General features: G+C 36.8%; 1 protein-coding gene across 30 annotated transcripts in view; it reads left to right on the forward strand.

Annotated features, from left to right (window-relative positions):
- The first annotated feature begins 147 nt into the window (after positions 1 to 147).
- WRN (WRN RecQ like helicase) overlaps positions 148 to 24,067 on the forward strand; it is a 139,268-nt gene continuing 115,348 nt past the window's right edge. For 12 of the 30 annotated variants that reach the window (XR_013397238.1, XR_013397236.1, XM_077943404.1 and 9 more), the window contains exon 1: positions 148 to 287. The gene's annotated coding sequence lies outside the window, so the exon portion shown is untranslated. Of the gene's footprint in view, positions 288 to 19,087; positions 19,244 to 21,670; positions 21,765 to 24,067 lie in introns of all 30 variants that reach the window. The other 18 variants (XR_013397237.1, XM_077943400.1, XM_028852548.2 and 15 more) reach the window with 3 other exon arrangements.

Raw genomic sequence — 24,067 nt, forward strand, 5'->3', positions numbered from 1 at the left:
GGGAGGGCTGCAGCGCCGCGCGAAAGGCGAGCCGGGCCGGGGGCGGGGAAAGGGGTGGGGCAGGAGCGGGGGCGGGGACGGGGCTGGAGGGGCGGGTCGGGTCAGTCTCCGGGAGCTGATGTGTACTGTGTGCGCCGGGGACGCGCCGGCGTGTATTGTGCAGCGCGGGAATGAAGTTTGCTGATTTGTTGTCTAGCCTGGATGCTTGGGTTGCAGGCCCTGCTTGTGGTGGCGCTCCACAGTCATCCGGCTGAAGGAGAAGACCTGTTGGACTTTATCTTCTCAGGGTAAAGTGTCTTCCCATTTCCGTTTTGCCAGCTCGGTGCCCCGGGTATCTATAGTGCTAGGCTTCTGAGACACGTGGAGGTGCTTAGGCCCGCGGAGCAGGCCCCTGGGCTGTGTTTGGGAGATTCCGGAAAAAACAGACATTCTACCTTTCCTTTTCCCCTCGGGAGCAGCCAGGAAAGGCGTCTGTCGGAGCTTCCGCCATTCAAAAAGTGTTTCCCTGCCATTCCCGGCCCCAGCCTGATGTTTACCCTGCGCGCTTAGGTTGCTGTCTTTCCGGTACGGCCTTATGGCAGAAATTGAGCCACTCCAGGTCTGCACAGTAAAGTCGAGGGAAATAACCTGCTGTCTATGATTTAGCAAGTGATGATGGATATTTTTGAGTTCAAATCGCTCAGTCCTTAATGGATTTTCTTTTTTTTCCTAGTTGAATGTCAGTTGTTCTCCGGCTAGGTTTGATATGAAAAATACTACTCCCTGTTGAAGAGGGTGATATAATTCTTAGGATGCTAATACAGGAGTCTGTAAGTCGGAGTACTTCAGGCTTTTTATGGTTTGGTACATTTCTTTTTAGGGGTGGAAGATTGGGATAAGTAGGACAGTTCAGATCTTGATGTCATTGAATAGTGGTGTCGACCTAAAAGGAAGAGGCCGGGGCACAAAATTTTAATTTAAAGTGTTTACTTTAGCCAAAATGAGGGCAGTTGCCCAGGACTCATATCCCAGTTGCCTTGGGGAGTGCTCCTTCAGCCCTTGGTTACAAGCAGATTTTTAAAGGCGAAGGGAAGGAGTGGGCTGAGACAAAGTTGGTCAGGAATTGTTATTGGTTTACAGAGATACCATTGCTTGGTGATTGGCTGTACACTGTAACTCATAGGGTATGAGTTATCGTGTCCAGCATATGGCATTTTATGGCTACTTGGTACCAGTCTAGAGCACACATAGCAGGTGGGCTTTAAGAGATAATTATCCGGCTCAAGCAGGGAGTGAGATGGGACTGTTTTTTCATTCTAATGCCTCTCTGGGCCTGATAATTTAAAGGGGCTTCCATTCTTCAGCTAAAATTTTATTTTCTACTTTTTTTTGCCCACAGTGGTCTCCCTTTATTAATCCAACAAATGTTTATTAAGGACTGCTCTAGGCACTAGAGATACCAACAATGAACAGAACAGACAAACATCTCTCTCCTTTTGGAGCTTACATTTTAGTGGACAGAGACAGGCAAAAAATAAAATGTATAGGGTGACATAAGGTGAAAATGGAAATTAAAAAGGAAAGGGAGATGAAGAGTGTGTGTGTGTTGGGGGTGGAGGGCTGTAGGGGGCTGCAGTTGTACAATAAGTGGTCAGGGAAGACCACACTGAGAAGGGAATTTTTGAGTCCAGAGCTCAAGGAAGTGAGAGAACTTACCTTGAGGCTCTCTGGAGGAGAAGAAAGTGCAAAGGCCCTGGGGGAACCTGCCTCTTTATATTCAGAGAGCAACTTAAGAGGCCTAGTGAGCTGGAGCCCAGCGGAGAGGAGGTCAGAGGTCAGGCCAGAAAGGGAATGGGGCCAGAATATGTAGGACTTTATGGGCTATATTGAAAATTTGGGCTTTCATTCTGAGGGAGATGGGAAGCTGTTGGAGAGTTGTTAGGGAAACGTGATCTGAATTATGTTTCTAAAAAATTGTGGTAAGATATCATAAAATTTGCCATATTAACCATTTTTAGGTGTTCAGTTTAGTGACATTAATTACACTCATCATGTTGTGAAATCATCACCACCGCTATTTCCAAGACTTTAATGACTTCAGACAGAAACTGTAACTTTTAAGCACTAACTCCCCATTGCCTCATCCACCCAGCCCTTAGTGACTTCAAATGTACATTCTTCCTCTACAAATTTGCCTATTCTAGATATTCTACATAAGTGGAATCATATAATATTTGTCTTTTTTGTATCTGGCAAATTCCACTTAGCATTCTTTTTTTTTTTTTTTTTTTTTAAACAGCTTTATTGGGATAGAATTAATATAGCATACGGTTCACCCATTTAAAGTGTGCAATACAATGGTTTTTAGTTTGTCTTCAGAGTTGTACAGCCTTTATCACTATCACCTTTAGAACTTTTTCATCACCCAAAAGAGAAACTCCATAACCATTAGTACTCAATCCCACCTGCTTTCCTAGGCAATCACTTACCTATTTTTTTGTCTCTATATAGCTATCAAACCCTATAACATTCCTTCTATCTAACTGTATTTTTGTACTCATTAACAACCTCTCTTCATTCCCACCACCCACCCACCCCAGCCTCTGGTAATCACCATTCTACTTACTACCTCAGTGACATCAAATTTTTTAGCTCCCACATATAAGTGACAACATGCGATACTTGTCTTTACGTGCCTGGCTTATTTCACTTAACAGAATGTCTTCCAGTTCCATTCATGTTGCTGCAAATGACAGGATTTCATTCTTTATTATGGCTTAATAATATTCCATTATTGATGTATATCACATTTTCTTTATCCACTCATCTGTTGATGGACAGTTAGCTTGATTCCATATTCTGGCTATTGTTGAATAGTGCTGCGGGAAACATGGAAGTGCAGATAGCTCTTTGACATACTGATTTCATTTCCCTTACATATATACCCACTAGTGGATTTGCTGGACTCGCTTGTAGTTCTACGTTTAATATATTGAGTTATTTCCATAATGGTAGTAATTTACATTCCCACCAACAGTGAGGAAGGAGTTCCCTTTTCTCCACATCCTCGCCAACACTTATCTTTTGTCTTTTTGGTAATAGCCATTCTAACAGATGTGAGGTGATATCTCATTGTGATTTTGATTTACATTTCCATGATGGTTATTGATGAGCAATGTTTAATATACCTGTTGGTTATTTGTATATCTCCTTTTGAGAAATGTCTATTCAGGTCTTTTGCTCATTTTTTAAATACTTTTTTTTTTTGCTATTGAGTTGTTTGACATCCTTAAACATTTTGGAAATTAACGTCTTATCAAATGTATAGTTTGCAAATATTTTATCCGATTCTGTAGATTCTGTCTTCACTCTGTTGAATTTGCTATGCAGAGAAGCATTTTATTTTGATGTAATTCCTTTGTCTATTTTTGCTTTTGTTGCCTTTGCTTTTGAGGTCATATCCAAAAAATCATTGCCCAGACCAGCGGTCCCCAACCTTTTTGGTACCAAGGACTGGTTTCATCAAAGGCAATTTTTCCATTTGAGGAGGGAGGGGATGGTTTCAGGATGATTCAAGTGCATTTCATTTATTGTGCATTTTGGTTCTATTATTATTACATTGTAATATATAATGAAATAATTATACAATTCACTGTAATGTAGGATCAGTGGGAGCCCTGAGCTTGTTTTCCTGAAACTTGAGGGTCCTATCTGGGAGTTATGGGAGACAGTGACAGATTATAAGGCATTAGGTTCTCCTAAGGAGTGTACAACCTAGATCCCTTGCATGTGCAATTCACCGTAGGGTTTGCGCTCTTATGAGAATCTAATGCCACTGCTGATGTGACAGGGGAGGTGGAGCTCAGGAATGTGGAGGAGCTGTAAATAAAAATGAAGCTTCGCATGCTTGCCTGCTGCTCACCTAGTGCTTTGTGGCCTGGTTCCTAACAGGCCACGAACTGGTACTGATCTGTGGCCCAAGGGTTGGGAACTGCTAGCCCTGACCAATGTTAGGGAGCTTTTTTCCTGTGTTTTCTTCAAGTGGTTTCATGGTTTTAGGTCTTACATTTAAGTCTTTAATCCATTTTGAGTTGATTCTATATGTGGTGAGAGATGATTGACTAGTTTCATTCTTTTGCATATGGTTATCCAGTTTTCCCAACACCACTTATTGAAGAGCCTGACCTTTCCCCATTGTGGGTTCTTGGCTCTTTTGTCAAAAATCAGTTGGCTATAAATGTGTGGTTTTATTTCTTGGGTCTCTATTCTGTTTTATTATCTGTGTGTCTCTTTATGCCAGTACTGTGCTGTTTTGATAACTAGAGTTTAGTATATTTTGAAGTCAGGTAGTGTGATACCTCTAGCTTTGTTCTTTTAGCTCAAGATTGCTTTGGCTATTCAGGGTCTTTTGTAAGGATAATGTTTTCAGGGTCCACCCATGTTGTGGCATGTATCAGAACTCGATTTCTTTTTATGACTGAATGATATTCCACTGTTTATATTATATATATGCCATATTTGTTTATTCATATGTTGATGGACACTTAGGTTGTTTCTACCTTTTGGCTGTTGTGAATAATGCTGTTATTAACATTGGTGTACAAGAATGTTTGAGTTTCTGTTTTCAATTCTTTTGGGAATATAGCTACGAGTGGACTTGCTGGGTCATGTGGTAAGCTTTTGGTTTAGCTTTTTAAGGAACTGCTAAAACTGGTTTTCCATGGGAGCAGTGTACAAGTGTTCCAGTTCTCCGTATACTCACCAAAAATTAATTTCCTTTTTAAAAAATTATAGCTATCCTGGTAGGTGGTGGGAAGTGGTATCTTAGTGTGGTTTTGTTTTGTATTTCTTTAATGACTAATGATGTTGAGTATCTTTTAATGTGCTTATTGGCCATTATATATCTTCTTTGGGGAACTGTCTATTAAGTCCTTTGCCATTTTTTATTTGAGTTTTTTTTTTCTTTTGAATTGTAGGAGAGCTTTATATACTTTGAATATTAAACCCTTATTGGATATAAGATTTGCAAATAATTTCTCCCATTTTGTGGGTTTTCTTCACTTTTTGATATTGTTCTTTGATTCACTTTTACATTTTTATAGAGTCCAGTTTATCTATTTTTTCTTTTGTTGCCTATGCTTTTGGTGTCATACCTAATTCCCAAATCCAAGGCCGTGAAGATTTTCTGCCATGTTTTCTTTTAATAGTTTTATAGTTTTAGTTTTTCTATTGGCGTTTTGAGTTAATTCTTATATATTATTTTGATACATTTTAAGTTATTTTTGTATATGGTGTGAGGTAGGGGTCCAGCTTCACTCTTTTGCATATGGATATCCAGTTGTCCCAGCACCACCTGTTGAAGAGTATTCTTTCCCACTGAATGGACTTGGCACCCTTGTCAAAAATCAATTGGTCATAAATGTATGGATTTACTTCTGGAATTTCAATTCTATTCTATTTTATTTATATTTCTGTCTTTATGCCTCTACCACACTGTTTTGATTACTGTAGCTTTGTAGTAAGTTTAGAAATTAGGAAACATGAGCCCTCCAAGTTTATTCTTCTTTTTCAAGATTATATTGGCTATTTGGGGGTCCCTTGCAATTCTGAATTTGAGGATCACCTTTTCCATTTCTGCAGAAAAGCCTTTTGATAGGGATTGCAGTGAATCTGTAGGTAACTTTGGGTAGTATTGACATCTTAACAATATCAAGTCTTTCTATGCATGAACATGGGATATCTTTCCAGTTATTGGTGTTTTCTCTAATTTCTTTCAGCAGCGTTCTGTAGTTTTCAGAGTACGCGTTTTTCACCTCCTTGGTTAAATTTATTCCTTGGTATTTTATTCTTTTAGCTGCTATAGTAAATGCAGTTACTTTCTTACTTTCCTTTCAGATTGTTCATTTCTGGTGTATAACAACAGCTGATATTTCAGTGTTGATGTTGTACTCTGAAACTTTGTTGAATTTACTTATTAGATCTAGTAGCTTTCTTTGAGATTTTTATATGGGATTATGTCATCTGTATATAGAGATAGTTTTACTTCTTCCTGTCCATTATGGTTGCTTTTTATTTCTTTTCCATGTCGAATTTCTTTGGCTAGAACTTCAATACGATATTGAAAAGCAGTGGTGAAAGTGGGTATCTTTGTCTTGCTTCCTATCTTAGGTGGAAAGCTTTCAGTCTTTTACCATTAAGTATGGTGTTAGCCGTGGGTTTTCATAAATGCCCTTTATCATGTTGAGGAAATACGCTTTTATTCTTAGTTGTCTGAGTTTTTATCATGAAATTATGTTGGATTTTGTCAAATACCTTTTCTTTGTCAATTGAGATGATCATGTGATATTTTGCCTCCCTTATCTTAATGTAATGTGTTATATTGATTAATTTTCTTATATTGAACCACCCTTGCCTTTCTGGGGTAAATTTCAGTAGCTCATGTTATATAGTCCTTTAAATTGAGTTATCTTGTAATGGAATCACTGCTGCTGTTTTGAGCATAGACCAAACAGAAAAGCAGGTAAAAGGTAATATGGCTTGAACCAGCGTTGTAGCAGCGGAAGTGGTGAGAGGAGGTAGAATTCTGGCTTTGTTTTGAAGATAGAACCAACAGTATTTGCTGACAGATTAGATGCAGAATGTGAAAGGAGGAGATGAGTCAGGATGAATCCAAGGCTTTTGGCATGAGCAACCAGAAAGATGTAGGTGACTTACTAAGATGGGAAATATACAAAAGGAGCAGTTTGGGGAAACTTTATATCTGTTGAGTGGAATATGCCAATTAGAGATTCAAATATCCAGTAAATAATTGGCTATCAAAGTTTGAAGTTAAGAGGTATGGTCTAGGCTATTTATATAACTTTGGAAGTTTTGTGTATAACAGCTAATTTAAAAGCCAGCAGACTGACTGTGCTCTCTAAGAGAGTGAGTGCAGAGGGAGAAGAGAACAGGTCTGTGACTTGTATCCTGGAATGCTGTGATGTTTAGAGATTAGGGAGGTAAGAAGGAGCAGCAAGCAGAGTATACTGAAAAGGGGTTGTTACTGATATAGATGGAGACTCGAATTATAACAGAGGCCTGGTAAAGTGTTTCAAGAAGATGGGTGTGATTAATTGTGTCACTTACTGCTGGTGCATTGACTCAGATGAGAGTTGAGAATTGGCTATAGGATTTGACAACATAAAAGTCATTGGAAACCTTGACATGAGCCCTTTTAGTGGAGCGGAGTGGTTACAGTGGGTTTAGGAGAGGATTAAAGGAGTGGAAACGGAGATGCTAGTGTAGATGACTCTTTTGAGTAGTTTTCCTATAATAGGGAGAATAATAATGGAGCAGTTAGCCAAAAGTTGAGGTTTTTTTTTTTTCTTTTTTCTTTTTTTTAGTTGGGAAAAATTAGATGTATGTTGATGGGTCTTTTCTGGCAGACTAGTAGAGAGGAAAAAGTTGATGATATAGGAGATGGGAAAATGTCTTTGAGTAGATGTCTTTGAGAAAATGTCTTTGAGTAGATGAGAGGTTTGCACACATGGAGAGGTTGGATGTAGGAGTACAGATAGTTCATCCATAGTTACATAAGAAAAGGTAGATATATTAGGGTTCTCCTGAGAAACAGAACCAATAGGAGATCTTTATATCTCTGTGTCCATCTCTGTCTGTATCTCTGTCTCTGTATCTATAAAGAGATTATAAAAGTCTTAAGATCTGCCAGGAGATATACCCACGGGAGCTAATGGTATAATTCCAGTCCAGTTGTGAAGGTCTGAGAACCAGGGAGCCTATGGTGTAAGTTCCAGTCTGAGTCCAAGTCTGAAGGCAGGAGAAGACCAATGTCGTAGCTCAAAGACAGGCAGAGGGAGCAAATCTTCCCATACTTAGCCTTTTTATTTATTCAGGCCTTCAACAAATCGAAGGCCCACCCACATTAGGGAGGGCAATCTGCTTTACTCAGTCTACTGAATCAAATGTTAGTCTCACCTAGAAACACTCTCACAGACACACCCAGAATAATGTTTAACCAAATATCTGGGCACCCCATGGCCCACTCAAATTGACACGTAAAATTAACCACCACAGTAGAGTATGTGGGTACAGATATAATTATGTGAATAGATTTCAGGGTAAGAGCTTGTGGAAATTCATTTTTGATTGGTTCTAATGAAACCAGAAGCAAGATCATCAGCTAAGAGTGATGATCGGTGGAGGAGATATGAAGTTTAAGTGGAGAAGAGAAGGTATAAAATAGTCTTAGGAGGGGAGGATAGTAAATAGATTAGGGAAAAGTTGTAGGATTGCTAGGAAGCACTAAGGGCCCACCTGGGGCTGGTGGTCACAAATTTAAGGTGAGACCAGTCAAAATGGTTATGTTTTTCACCTGCTACATTCATTCAGCTGCATAGGTACAGGCAGAGTAGGTAAAGGTTCTTTTTTATTCAGGATTAGAGTTTTGCCAGGAGATAGTGATAAAGCCAGAAGGGCAATGAATTTGAGGGAGTATGCAAGGAAGTGGCTATCAACTTGGAATTTAAACTGGTCGAGAAGAGAATTAAGGACTGCCCAAGTGGATGAAGACAATGATATGGTAGCAGGACCCTTAAAGGTCCCAGTTAGGTCAAAAGATTGTTGGAATTGAGTTTCTAGAGGAATGAACTTGAAAAACAGAAGGTGTTGGTTGTAGAGTGGGATATATGGAATTGAGATTATGGAAGGATTTAGTCATTGGTAATAACATAGTATCTTTGTAGGAATAAATGGGTGGAGCAGGATACAGACGAGATCACTGGAGGAGAGCTGGTCAGAAGACTGGGAGGCACTATCTCCCTTGGATATTATACATCAAAGATTGTGATCTACTAGACAAGGAGTGGGGAAAGGGTAGAATGTAGATATTAATGGCTATAGTTTTGATGGTGATGGTCATGGTGATGATAGTGGTCCATTAACACTCAAATACCATCAATTTCATTTATATCTAACACCACAAAGTTAGGTGTTGAATTACATGTGGTTATATTGGAACTAACAGTCAACCCTTCATGGACTTCTATTCTTTGATCAGACTCTTCTTGTAGGAGTAGTAGGTGCCTTAAAGCGCCTTTTCATAGTTGTCAGATTGAAATCCTTCACCAGTGGTTTAGTTTAACCCTGCTACTGTGGAGGTTTCTCTTGGCTTTCTGTGTGGGCTGCTGCTTTGTCTAGTTTTACCTTTTGGGGTTAGCATACTATTGTGAATAATTTATTGGTGAGAAGGTAAGCAGAGAAGTACTCTATGTCCTAGTAGTTTCTTATCTAGGAATCTGTCCTATAGCAAGAATAGGAATGCCTAACAATACCCACATATCCACAAGGGTATTCATTGAACATTATTTTTGGTGAAATTCACAAGCAAGTTAATTGTCATCAATAGGGAATTGTTAAATAAATTACAATAGATAAAGAAAATGGAATTCTATACAATCTTCAAAAAATCAGATCAAGAAGTGGTATTACATTTTAATTATCCCATCCTGTCAACAAGGGTGGCTTCAGTTGCAAGTAATGGAAAAACCAAAGTCAAACTGACTTTAGCAATAAAAAGTTATTTATTGGTCTATTTAATGGAGACATCTGAGGTAGAGTGGACTTCAGGCAAGTTCACTCAGGGATCTACCAATTTTTGGCCTTATTCTTGGCCCTCTTCTATGAAACCACCTTCAGGGTGGTTTCTTGTATGCTTATAAGATGGCTACTTGCACCAACCATGACTACATCTAACAGCAGCAAAAGCACCTTTTCCCTCACCAGAGAAGGAGAGTCCTGAGCTTTGTTGCACTTGAACTGCCTTGGAACCAATAATTATGGCCAGGAGATGGAGGTTAGAGAGCTGAGACCTGGGTCATAGCTCCTATCCTTGAATCAGTTGTATAGCAAGGGGAATTAGATTTTCCTGTTGGCCTTAAGACACTTGGATTTCACCTGTAGTCTTGGTGATGAGGTCAATTCCATCCATAAAACTTTGCTGTTATACATTTTGGGATAGGGTGAGGAGGGCTGAATGGAGATTAGGATGCTATTGAAATTTATTGTACACAATGGATCGTTATCATCTTCTTTCTTAGTGTTAAGGTAATCAGCCTCTTTTTCCTCCTCCTATGCTTGACTTTACTAAAACCCTGAGGTATGTTTAACCTCAGGACTCCAATTTGAAAAAATATAGACTGTTATTTACTTTATTACTTACAGAAGCCCTTCGTAGTACTCTCAGATAGCAAGAAAGATGTAGACAGGAAGTAGGGGAGGGGGGAGCCTGCTTACTGAGAAATTATAGAGTATTGAAACTCCTCTTTCATATACCTGACCTCAATCCCATTCACTTACCAGTAGGGGCCCCTATTAATTGGTACCTGACCTGCTTTTGCTGTTCATTCATAAAACTGAGTCATTGAAGTACAGTAGAAAAATAATTAGACTATAAGATAACTTTTTTCCTTCCAGGAAATCCACAATTACAAAATATCTGATTTTTCTTCTTGTTTGTATTATGTAAACTTACCCTGTCTGAGGGTCCTCCTGGATTGTTCTTTGCATTTATATATACATAGAATTTAATTTTCTTTTCTTTTTTTTTTGAAACGTTGAGATGGAGTCTCACTCTGTCACCCAGATTGGAGTGCAGTAGCATGTTTTCAGCTCAGTGCAACCTCCACCTCCCGGGTTCAAGCGATTCTCCTGCCTCAGCTTCCTGAGCAGCTGGGATTATAGGCGCGCACCACCACGCTCTGCTAATTTTTGTATTTTTAGTAGAGATGGGATTTTACCATGTTGGTCAGGCTGGTCTCAAACTCTTGACTTTGTGATCTGCCCTCCTTGGCCTCCCAAAGTTCTGGGATTACAGTGTGAGCCGCTGTGCCCGGCCAGTTTCATTTTCTATTTTAAAATTTAAACTACCACTGACACTTCGTTTTCCCCCTGTTTTACTTAGCATTTATCTTAGAGAATGATCTTAATACGTGTAGTTCTATTTTATTCTTCTACTGGCAGCTTAGTATGTGCCATCTTATGGATGTGTCATTGTTTATTTACCTGTTAATTTACCCTATAACTGCTTCCTGTGTTTTTGCTTTTACAAAGGGATGTAATGAACATCCTTTATGTACATCTTTGTGCATATGTGCAAATATTTCCATAGGATAGATGTAATTACTAACTTGAAGGTTATGCAGATTTAAAATTTTGATGCCTTCTATGAAACATCTTTCAAAATGGTGATGCCAGTTTCTTCTCTCGTGATTACTGCATGTGGTCAGTCTTTTAAATTTTTGCTGATAATGATATATCAAAGTTATAACCAGTTTTTTGGCCTCATTTATTGAATAACTTGTTCTTTCTCAAAGACAAGACCTGCCTCCTTCATCATATGTCAGATTTCCATATTCACATGGATCTATTTCTGAACATGGCAAGTTTTATTTATTGTATGTATTTAAGGTGTACAACATGATGTTTTGATACATGTATACATAGTGAAACGATTCCTACAGTCAAACAAATTAACATATTCACCACCTTCCATAGTCTCTGAAGTCTTCAAGGTTTTCTCAATATGGCATTAGACATGTTATGTTCTGATCTGTTTTTGTATTTTTACACTAATTCCACACTAATTTTTTTTTTTTTTTGACTGGGAGTCTTGCTCTTATTGCCCAGGCTGGAGTGCAGTGGTGCCGCCTCTGCTCACAGCAACCTCCACCTCCCAGGTTCAAGCAATTCTCCTGCCTTAGCCTCTCTAGTAGCTGGGATTACAGCACCCGCTACCATGCCTGACTAATTTTTGTATTTTTAATAGAGACGGGGTTTCACCGTGTTGGCCAGGCTGGTCTCGAACTCCTGACCTCAGGTGATCCGCCCGCCTCAGCCTCCGAAAGTGCTGGGATTATAGGTGTGAGCCACCTCGCCTGGTACACATTATTTTAATTACTGTAGTTTTAAAAGTTTTGTATTTAGTAGGGTGAATTTTCCCTTGTTGGTCTTGTTTTTCAAAAAAAAATTTGCTGCTCTTGAGTATTTTCTCTTCCCAGTGAACTTTAATGTAAACTCATGTGGTTCGATGAAAAATTCTGCTGACATTTTTTCTCGGTATTGCTTCTTGAGTGTATTGATTTAATTAATATATTTACAGTTTTGGGTCTGGCTATGCAGGAACTCAGTGTGTCTTATCCAGTCCTTTTTTAACTGTCTTAATAAAATTTGCTAGTTGTCTTTAAAATGGATCTTATATATTTTATGTTAGGTTTATTCCCAGGTAGGTTGTCATTTTTGCTGTTACTGATTTTGGATATCAATTTTGGATATAATTGTATAATTTGGACTTGGATATAATTGTATTCCATTCTGTCTCATATATAAAAATGAGATAGGATAATAATTTATCTTAGGATAAAAATAATTTGAGTATCCTTATTTTGAATCTGGTTACCTTATTTGCTCCTGTTAAACAAATAGATAAAATTACCTGTCCTCAAAGAGATACTGTGGAAAAGTTTTTTATTTTAGGAGACTTTGGAACTTTGATAAACATTAGGCTTATCTTTTGTAAAAGCTGGTTAGTGATAGCAATCAGACTCTTAAAGGTGGTTTTTTTCTTTCCTTTGATAAAATGCTTAATATGAGGGAGGATTAAGAAAGAGGATGGCTTTTGAACAGTTTCTTCATGGGGAAATAAGAAATTAGAATAATTTAATGTTCTCCAAAAAAAGGAGAACAATGACCTTCCCTCCTGAGCCTACTTCCAGCGTCTGTTTCTTTCTAACTCTATTGTTCTTATCTCTGCATTTTTCTGATCTCTTCTACTGTTAGTGTTTTAGGCTAGCTCCTCAGCAGAGGGCAGAAATTTACCTTCTCTTTAGCTGTGTTTGAAACCAAGAAGATAGAGGTATGAGATCTTCGTAGTCTGTAATAAGAATAATAGAACCCATCAGAAAAAAATATCAAAGCTTTGTAGCTCCTCCTGGAAGTTTTGATGTGAAGCAGGAGACATCATCTATTGGTACCTGACTTGCTTTTGCTGTTCATTCATAAAACGGAGTCTCTGAAGTACAGTAGAAAAATAGTTAGACTGGAGGATAACTTTTTTCCTTCCAGGAATTGCACAATCACAAAATTGCTGATTTTTCTTCTTATTCATATTACATAAACTTATCCTGTCCGAAGAGACTATATTGGAACTTACTATGGAAGATTTGCATTAGGTAAATTTGTGACTGCTTAACAGAATTGTGTGTTAATTTTCCAGTTTCTTTTTTACCCAGTCTCCACTTTTACCTTTCTCTCTTCCTTCTATACTTAAATTGGTCTTATTGTAAAATTTATGCATTTCTCTTTCTACCTGGCAATGCTGATTTTTTTTTTTTTTTTTTGAAACAAGGTCTCACTCTCACCTAGGCTGTAGTGCAGTGGTGCGATCATGGTCCACTGCAGCCTCGAACCCCTGGACTCAACCGATCCTCCCACCTCAATCTCTCAAGTAGCTGGGACTAAAGATGTGTGCCATCGCATCTGGCTCATTTTTGTACTTTCTGTAGAGGCAGGGTTTGCCATGTTGCCCAGGTTGGTCTTGAACTCCTAGACTCAAGCCATCCTCCTGCCTCAGCCTCCCAAAGTGCTGAGATTACTGGCACGTACCACTACATTCAGCCAGGGCTGAGTTTCTGAATCATCGTTGCAGTAAGAGGAATTGGATTACCTTTAGACCACTGGCTCTACTGTGGGCTGGGAGTGGGACACCTTCCTTAAAACATATTGAACATTGGCTTTGTGGGTAACTGATCTTTACCTGAATGAAATTTATAGGTACTGTAGAAAGGGTCCAGGGTGGAACGGATGCTGGCAAGGCAACTGTCAACATCCACTTACTAATGAGTCCTATAAAATTTTATCTCAGGCCATATAAAGTAACAGTAATAAATATAAAAGGAAAAATAGCCTAAGCAAGTTTTTAAATTGAGTTACTTGAAAACTTTCTCTGCAGTTTCCCAGTTTATAATGGTTGATTTCAGCTGACTGGCTATAGCTACTTAGAGAACAGAGGAAATTCATTAAAAATAATGAATTATTCAGTTGGGTAGTGAAATCCAGTTGTACAGCACTTCGCTGTGCCATGGATTCAGTTCAGGTCAAGTGATGTTCCTGGTTTATGGGCAGTGCGGCTTCGCACTATGACACAGCAAAGAACGTGGCTTTTATCCTTTACCCTTGTTGCTAACTAAAATTAATGGCGTTTTATTGTGTTTATTTGTTTGATTCCATTTACAGTTTATTTCACTTGGTTTGATTAGTACAAAATTGTGCTTTATATAACATTTGACAGTTAGGAAAAATTGTTAGATACCTATACAGAAACAGGTCTCTCAAAAATCATTCTACTACTTTTAAAAATTACATCATCTTACTATGGTTAACCAAGCTATGAATGGGTGGTTTTATTTAGCTTTTCTGGTTTGCTTGCTTGGGCTGTTTGGAGGGAAATTAAGATGAGCAGAAATGTAGTAGTAGATTCATGAAAGCCTTGATCAGCTTCTTTAATTAGAGAATTTAATGAGGGCTTTGGCATGCATTCTTTGGTTTTTCTCTGTTTTCCTCTACCTCTTCTTCCTTTTGGTTCATAGAAAAGTAGAAAGAAATTCTCAAAAACCATACAGGAGAATACCTTATAAATGATATCTTCTGCAATAAACTATAGATTATTTACATGTTTATGTATCTAGATACACTGTGTGTGTGTATATATGCATGTGTGGGTATATATATGTATAAATTAGTTACTAGTATATAGGTAAGTATAAAAACTCAATGTGCAAGGTTACATTTTCAGAAAATATGTAACATAATAGAAGAAATCAAGCCTAGAATTTTTTAAAAGTTTATTGCGTTTTTTGTTAAAAATGAAAGGCTTTTTTGACTAGAAGCTGCTTCTCAGTAAAAATAACATAATTGTGTTGGTGAAACCGAAAGATTCTAATCAAAATTAGGATGTTGACCACCAAACTGAATTGCTGGAGTACTTAAGCTGCTTTGGTTTTGTAATCTTTCTGTGTCAGAATATTTGGAAAACACTTACTAATCCAATCTTGTAACTTATCCTTGAAATCTCTTTTTAATATTCTTTTCCACACACATGAAAAGTTAGATAAGTATATGAATTTCTGTTGTCAGACTATAGTTGGAAACCTCCTAAATATAGTTTGTGCAGTATAGTTAAAGAGAAAGAAAATAGGCCCAGCACGGTAGCTCACGCCTGTAATCTCAGCACATTGGGAGGCTGAGGTAGGGAGGATTGCTTGAGGCCAGGAGTTCAAGACCAGCCTGGGCAACATGGTGAAACTCCATTTCTACAAAAAATACAAAAATTAGCTGGGCATGGTGGCATGTGCCTGTAGTCCTCTAGTCCCTGCTACTTGGGAGGCTTGGGTGGGAGGATTGCTTAAGCCTGAGGAGATTGAGGCTGCAGTGAGCTATGATTGAGCAACAGAGCTAGACTCTGTCTCAAAAAAAAAAAAGAGATGTGTTTCGAAATTCAGTACTTTTTTTGAGTGAGGTCCAATGGGTAAGAAAGAAGCATTGGATAAATGAATCCATTTTCTCTTCTTTGTTTGAATTTGTAATTAAAAAGAATATTCTACCTATAAAGTACTTCAGTGCTTAATTAGCTGTCAGTGAATTTATATATCTTATGTAATTCATATGGATTGGCTATTTTTATCTGTACCTACAGATTCTTGCCCTCTCTAATGGGATCCCAGTATACTATAGGGAATGAGGTACAATAGAAGTAAAAGACCTATCACTAGTCCTGTCATCATTCCAACTCATGTGTAATTATAGTTGAAAAGAAGTGACATCATGTGTATTGCTGTCGTCTTTACGTTAATCTTGTGGTCAAGAAAGCAAATATTATAATATATAGGAATGATATGATATCATAAGACAGGTAATATAATAATGGGAACATAATCTCATTTTACAAATGAGGCAATGAAAATTTAGAAAAATAAAGTGACTTGTCCAAGGTCACATGGATGCTAAGTGACCAAGTGTCAAAGCAGAATTTTCCAAATAATTTAAAGATAATTCTTGTACAAATATAGAAAGAACACATGTCATATGTGTCGTGTTGATGAGGGAACCAGCAGGATGACAGCTTTGGTTCAGAGAGGTGCAAAGATAAATATAGACTTTGGAGGAAAAAGTTGGGAATAAGATTGCTAGGTTAGATACAAAGCTGTGCTATAGGGCAATAAAAACCATAGACTTTGAGGTTATCTTTTTTACTCGACAAGATTCAGTTACACCTTTATGAGACCAAAATTTATTATTTAACATGTGGATATTAGAGTCTGAGTTTTAAAATCATTAATAAATAACCAGTCAAATAAAGATATGTCCCCTAATGAAATACTGATAATCGTTGGGTGAGCTTGTGCTCCTATATGACATTGAAATGACATACTGCCCTCTCTTTGTCTAAGTTTTGGATACTTTTTTTTTTTCTTTTTTGACACAAAGCAGCATTGGAACCTAGGTTTTCTGACTTTCAGTCCAGGCTTCTTTCCACTCTACTTCCTGCTTCTTCATAGTATAATTTTCAACGCTAGAGCAGTCTGCATAACTTTTGCAAAATCAGCTAGTCTTAGTTATTAGTTTTCCTTTGTGCAAAGTGATGTAGATACAGCTTTCTTCCTCAGAGAAACATTGTGAAATTCAATGGATATTTGTAAAATTTGCATACATGCCCAGTGTGAAAAATTGAAATTATAACTTAAGTATTGCAACTGTTCTTTTGGAATATTTTGTTAGCAAATTTCAGAGTAATTATAAATATTCTTGCGTTTTTATTGTAATAAGTATTTATAAAACAGTGTATTTCATCACATTAACCTTTACATATTTTGAATAAAATAGAATTGAACTGTTTTAAATAGTAAGTGGAAATTTTTCCACATTAAACCCTTTAACTGGCTAGCACAGTTAAGCATTGCATTATTTAACTAATAATTTTTTCCTCAACTTCAGATTATTATCCATATGTGTCATGTAACTTGACAATTTTTTTTTTCTTTTAGTGCTTTTCAAAAAGAGTGGGATACTTTATTCAGTTTAGCCCTCAAGCAATTAGGGAAGTCAGTTACCATGGTAACAGTAGGTATTAATTTCCTTACCTAGTTAGAGGTTTTATGAACAAAGAAATATCTGAGTTCATCCACCAAAACCCAACTTTGTCTTGAGACTGGCCTCTTGAGACTGGTATTAAATCTGTCTATTTTCTAGAAGATGACACTATTCTAAGTGGAAAATGCGGTTCTCTTGAGGTGAATTTCTACTCTTATCAGAGTGATGTAGAGTATGGTTTAAAAGTTAAGTGATTAAAAAGCTACCCTTTCTTAGCTAATTTGGAATGTAATTGGTCTTAATTTTTCTAAATTTGTTCTAACTAAAATCTTACTGGCGTGATTTCTATTGACATGAACTAGAAATTACTTCAGCAGACAACTTGTCCCAATATCTAAATGCTGTCAAATAGAATCACTTAAGATGAATTTCTTCCAAAACAGAGTTCACAGTTTTGACAGATAATCTCTTAGCATTTAATTGACTGATATTACCAACCTTATGGAGTAGGTCCACTCGTTTAGCTGTCATGAGGACCATTTTGCAACTAATTTATCAAAAAGCCTTCACCGAGAAGTTTCATATCTTATTGATATTTTAGAATGCATTATGGAGATTAAAAATCACTACATTGGGTTGTTAATAACGCCAGCCTTGAACTTTCAGTTTTAGAGCATTTTATCTGTGTTCTGTAGTAGAAGTTGGTAAGGTGTCCAGTGGGTCATGTTTGACTTGCTGCTTGTTTTTGTACTATGTACTGAATGGTTTCTACATTTTTCAGTGGTTGAAAAGTCAAAAGAAGAAGAATATTTTATGAAATTTAAATAAATCCAGCTTTCAGTGTTTGTAGGTAAAATTTCATTGTAACGTTGTTATGCTTAAGTATTGTTTATGACTTCTGTGCTATAGTGACAAACTTGAGTAGTTTTGACAAAGATCATCTGGCCCGTAAAGCCTAGAATATTTACCATATAGCCCTTTAGAGAAAAAATTTGCTGGCCCTTGTTCTATAGTATGAAAAAATGTAGCCTTGATTATTCATTAAAAAATTACTTTTTCATTTTATTGACATACTTTTGTCCCCTGATTGTTAAAAGGAACACATGTTCTTAGAGAAAAGTTAGAATATATAGAAAAGTATAAAGAAGAATATGAAAAACCATTTGCAATTGTGAAATAACCACTAATGTTTTGGTATACATTGCTCCAGACTTGCATACAAACATACATGCGTATTTAGTTTATACAATTAGAGTCTAATTTTCTTTTTGAGACAGTCTTGTTCTGTTGCCCAGGGTGGAGTGCAGTGGCAAGATTTCAGCTCAATGCGACCTCTGCCTCCTGGGCTCAAGTGCTGCTTGTGCCTCAGCCTCCCAAGTAACTGGGATTACAGGCATGCACCATCATGTCCCCCTAATTTTTGTATTTTTAGTAGAGACGGGGTTTTGCCATATGCCCAGGCTGATCTCAAACCCCTGACTTCAAATCATCTGCCTGTCTTGGTCTCCCAAAGTGCTGGGATTACACACATGAGCTCCTGCTCCTTAATTTTTTAATTTGCTTTTTTCACTTGAATATTTATAAGAACATTATTTTTAATGATTGTGTAGTGTTCTGTTTTATGGATGTACCATACTTAATTATTTAGCCATAATTTATTATTATGAGGTTGATAGACATGATAATCAGATTGAGCTCAAGAAGCTAGTTATAGGGTTGCACAATTAATGAATCCCAGGTACCTTGCTGGGTTACTGAGGCTGCTATTTTTTTCCTGCCTGTTTGGAACACTATGTTTGAGACCAATGAGGCAAGGGAAATTGAAGAGCTGCCATTTTCAATTATTCTATTAGAAGATACATTGAAGATTTGTGGAATGACATAGACACAACACTAATCCAGAAAATTATTTAATCAAAAAGGCATTCGTTTCAGATATGAATTCATAAACTTTTGTAATGATTCTCAGTTTGAAGACTGTATAGAATCCCTGAAGAACTGGAAGACATTATTTGCTTGGCAAAGAGAAGTTCCCAAACCAACTGGGGATGAAATATTCGAAGAGATAAATGAATACTTTGAAACATACAAGATACTATGGAAACAGAGTGGAAGTTTGGGACAGGTAATGACAGGAAGATATAAAAGCTTTACATTAAGTTCAATCTAAAACTTTATTCCAAGTAACAGGTTGTCTTATTCATGCAGAAGCAGTTGTAAATTAAAACTTGCCTGTGGTTTGGAATTTCACATTAAATGATTACATTGAAAATTCAAATGGTGAGCCTAACTAAATCTAAGCTCCTACAGTACCTTCTTTTCACCTTTAGGTGAAGAAATGCGATGAGCTATTTTATTACTGATTATGTGATTATGTGGACAGTCCAAAGGAAGGTTTATAAGCGAAAAGAAAACATTTAAATTATTCCATGTGAGTGATTCTTACTTTGCAGATTTGTTGAAGTGTAGTTATTGACTTCAAAAAGTGGTATCCTTAACTGACATTTTGAGTGCTTGAATTCACTCTATAAAAAAATGCAATGATCATGTGGAAAATACATTAAGGTATGTGACAGAGTTTATGGATTCAGAGCAAAAATTCAGCTTTGGAAAAGTGAAGTTAAAATGGTTTTATAAGTGATGTTTAATTGGTGTTATTTGAATCCTAAAGAAGATTAATAGTGCTAGTAGAGGAAAGTCAGTGTGCGTCTGTGACAAAACTTTAGTATTATTTTGAAATACTTGATGTAAAAAAGCTCAAGTTTACTCGAAGCTTAAATCATCTGAATAAATTAACATATTTCCTAATTAAAGAAAAGGAGAAGCTATTAGACTTAAAGAATTTTTGCACCCTTGAAATACATACAATTTGAAGAGACTAAGTTGTTGGAATACTGGTTAATGGTGAAAAAGGAGTTTTCAGTCTATGAGAGCAAAGCCTTCTCTTTTGCCATTTGCTTCTTTGTAGTGGTTGCTACGTAGAATTCAAAGAAAACATTGTTAAAAAATCTTGGTCAGGAGTAGAGTGTAGCATAAACCCAGTGCATTTTAACATGAATAATGAGGAAAAAGGGAATGCATGATAATTTCATCAAGTCAGAAAAAAATGGAAAAAGAAAAAGAGGAAACTGAAGAAAGTAATGAAAGTAAAGTGAAAGGGAAAAAAAACTTTTTGTACCACCTGTGAATGAGATTAATTTTCATTTCCGTACTGAAAGACAAACATATTCCGATTAAGCCATTCAAAATAAAAAACAATTTTTTTTTTTAATATGAGATGGGATCTCACTATGTTGACCAAGTTAGTCTTGAACTCCTGCCCTCAATCAGTCCTCCTGCTTCAGCCTCCCAAAGTACTAGGATTTCAGGCATGAGCCACTGTGCCTGGCCAAAACCAAAATTAAGCAACAAAACAACAACAACAAAAATTCCGGACAGCCTTTAAAATAATGATAAAGGTTGAAAAATTGTAGATAGTGGTAGACAGATAAGATTTCAGGAAAAGTCCAAACCAAAGCAACTCATAATACGTTATTTTAAAGGGGGGTTTAAAATCCTTTAAAGGTACAATATGAAGCATTATGAAGTGATAAAATACATGTTTTTTAAAAAAATTAATTTTATTTTAAGTTCCAGGATACATGTGCAGGACGTGCAGATTTGTTACATAGGTAAATGTGTGCCATGGTGGTTTGCTGCACCTATCAATCTATCACCTAGGTATTAAGCCCCACATACATTAGCTGTTTTTCCTGATGCTGTCCCACCTCCAGGACCCAGTGTGTGTCGTTCCCCATATATTCTCATTGTTCAGCTCCCACTTATAAGTAAGAACATGTAGTATTTGGTTTTCTATTCCTTTGTTAGTTTGCTGAGGATAATGGGTTCCAGCTCCATCCATGTCCCTGCAAAGGACATGATCTTCTTCCTTTTTATGGCTGCATAGTATTCCATTGCATATGTATCACATTTTCTTTATCTAGTCTGTCATTGATGGGCATTGGGGTTGTTTCCATGTCTTTGCTCTTGTGAATAGTGCTGCAGTGAACATGCATGTGCTTGTATCTTTATAATAGGATGATTTATATTCCTTTGGGTATATACTCAGTAATGGGATTGCAGGGTCAAATGGTATTTCCGGTTCTAGGTCTTTGAGGAATTGCTCCACTGTCTTCCACAATGGTTGAACTAGTTTACATTCCCACCAACAGTGTAAAAGCATTCCTATTTCTCCACAGCCTTGCCAGCACCTGTTGTTTCTTGACTTTTTAATATACGCCATTCTGACTGGCATGAGAGGGTATCTCATTGTGATTTTGATTTGTATACCAAAAATATTTGTATTTCTCTAGTGATAAGTGACGTTGAGTTTTTTTTTTCATGTTTCATGGTTGCATAAATGTCTCTTTTTGAGAAGTGTCTGTTCACGTCCTCTGCCCACTTTTTAATGGGATTTTTTTTTTCTTGTAAATTTGTTTGAGTTCCTTGTAGATTCTGGATATTAGACCTTTGTCAGATGGATAGATCGCAAAAATTTTCTCCCATTCTGTAGGTTGTCTGTTCACACTGATTTGCTGTGCAGAAGCTAAAACACATGACTTTAGAAAAAGACCTGTCAAAGTCATACATGCTGAACGACATAGCGAGTACGTATGTAAATAAAAAATTATTTTATACTGTGAATTTGACCAGGAATAACCTTTACCTCATCAGGAATTACAATCCTCATGTATGGCAAGGGATTTCCCTATTGCAAGTTATTCCACAACATTAATTTTCGATGTGCTTTTTATCTATCCCAAGATATAAGTAAATTTGACAAAGATGTTAGGTTTGTAAACAAATTTACGTTCAAGTTCTTTGCCTGGAAGTATCTAGATAGAATTTTGCATGCAAAAGAGTATTTACATCTAAAAATTACATATTTTGAATTAAAATGATTTTAGTGTTATAGATAGAAGGAAAGAGTTACTGAAGTTTATTTCTGTTTTGGCAGTGTAAATGAATTACAAAATTTCAGAAGTCTACAGGTGTTTTTATAAAGTTTGTGTTATTTGTGGAAACCTCAGTTTTCTGGCATTTTGCCAATGAGATCTACTCTACGTATAGCAGAAACTTGTTTTCCAGCTTTATAAATATATATTTTAAGATTAAGAACTGATTTTACATATATAATCTGGGATCAACTTTTGACTTCTCCTGTCAAGGATTTTGAATTTGTGACAAAATATACACTTATTGATAACCAGTGACATATATAAAATGCTTTACAGTTCATAAAGCATATATATTTGACATATTTTTTCACTACATATGATGCATGTGGCAACCCCAAGAGTTGAGTTGTACCCATGGGCAAACTTTGATCATGATTCAGTGAATATAAGCAAGCACCAATCGCAGATAGAACATTCTTTTTTTGAGTCCCAAACCGTGAGATATAAATTACAAAAATGTACCTTTCTTCTGCATTAGGACACGTTGTAGTTTTGTATTAACACACTAGTTTTAAGCAATATATGCAAAAACATTGCACAAAGGAAGTTGTTTTGATATTGGGACTCCTGTATTATTATTTTTAATTATGTGCTTTATTTGACTACCCCACATTTTCAAGCATAAATTAATAAATCCATAATTCCAGGCTCATTAACAATAAACAATCTCCAGGCTCATTAACAATAAACAATCTAGATAGTTGAACTCTTTCTTGCTAACATTTTCTAGATATGGACTGTTTGGTATTTTTCTACTAATAAAGACCCTTAGTAAGCTGCCTTCTGGTTTGATGTCATTGGGATGTTTACTGGGAACTTTGGTGGAGGTCTTTCATTCTCTCTCCCCCAGTGGTTAAAGAATGAGTTACAAACCTGCTCTGTTAACCCTTTCCTTCCCAATGTACAATAGTTTGTTGGAGTTTGTTCTAAATGGAAAATGTGTTTGATAAAGTCATCTTTAAAATTTTTTGTTCCATAAATTATCGGTATTTTCAGTTTCTGATTCATGCTTGGAATAGTTGCTGTGTATTGTTTAATTTTGTCAGAATTTATATTGTTAAATATCAAATACAACAGACTATTCTCAAATCATAAATAGTGTAGTTAACATTAACATCCTGTTTCATCATGAGACTCTTCAGTGTTACGTTAAAAACTGCTACCTCCTTGGCTGGGCGTGGTGGCTCACGCTTGTAATCCTAGCACTTTGGGAGGCTGAGGTGGGCAGATCATGAGGTCAGGAGATCGAGACCATCCTGGCTAACACGGTGAAACCCCCTCTCTACTAAAAAATACAAAAAATTAGCTGGGTGTGGTGGTGGGCGCCTGTAGTCCCAGCTACTTAGGAGGCTGAGGCAGGAGAATGGTGTGAACCCAGGAGGCAGAGCTTGCAGAGAGCCGAGATCATGCCACTGCACTCCAGCCTGGGCAACACAGTAAGACTCCATCTCAAACACAAAAACCAAAAAACAAAAAAACTGCTACCTCCTTATTAGAAAGCTAAAGTAATAGGAACTAAGGTTGAAGTTTGAGGAATTTACTAAGAACTAAGCCTTGAGCTAAGGCTATTTCAATTTAGTATGAGTCATATCAGGGTATGGATCCATTTTACTATTAACAAAACAAATATGTTATTATTATTATTTTTTAATGCACACACCACCTTTGGGAGATTGTTATTCACTGTATTTTCTTTAATTATACTTGAATTTTGGTTTACATTGAGGGGTGCCCTCAAAGATATTAACAGATTTTTAAAAAATCCTCTAAAAAACTCATTCTTAGGGAAATTTGTTCACTTACTAGGCAAGGAGCAAAATAAAAATCCTTAATGTAGAAGAGCTATTATCTGTCTTCAAAATTAAATCTTTAAGTAGACTTGTGAATAAATCTAATAGTTTTGCTGAATTTACTTAGATCTTAAGACAGAATAATCATGTAGAAAATTTAAA

Source organism: Macaca mulatta, chromosome 8 (assembly GCF_049350105.2).
Source record: "Macaca mulatta isolate MMU2019108-1 chromosome 8, T2T-MMU8v2.0, whole genome shotgun sequence".
Lineage (NCBI taxonomy): Eukaryota > Metazoa > Chordata > Mammalia > Primates > Cercopithecidae > Macaca > Macaca mulatta.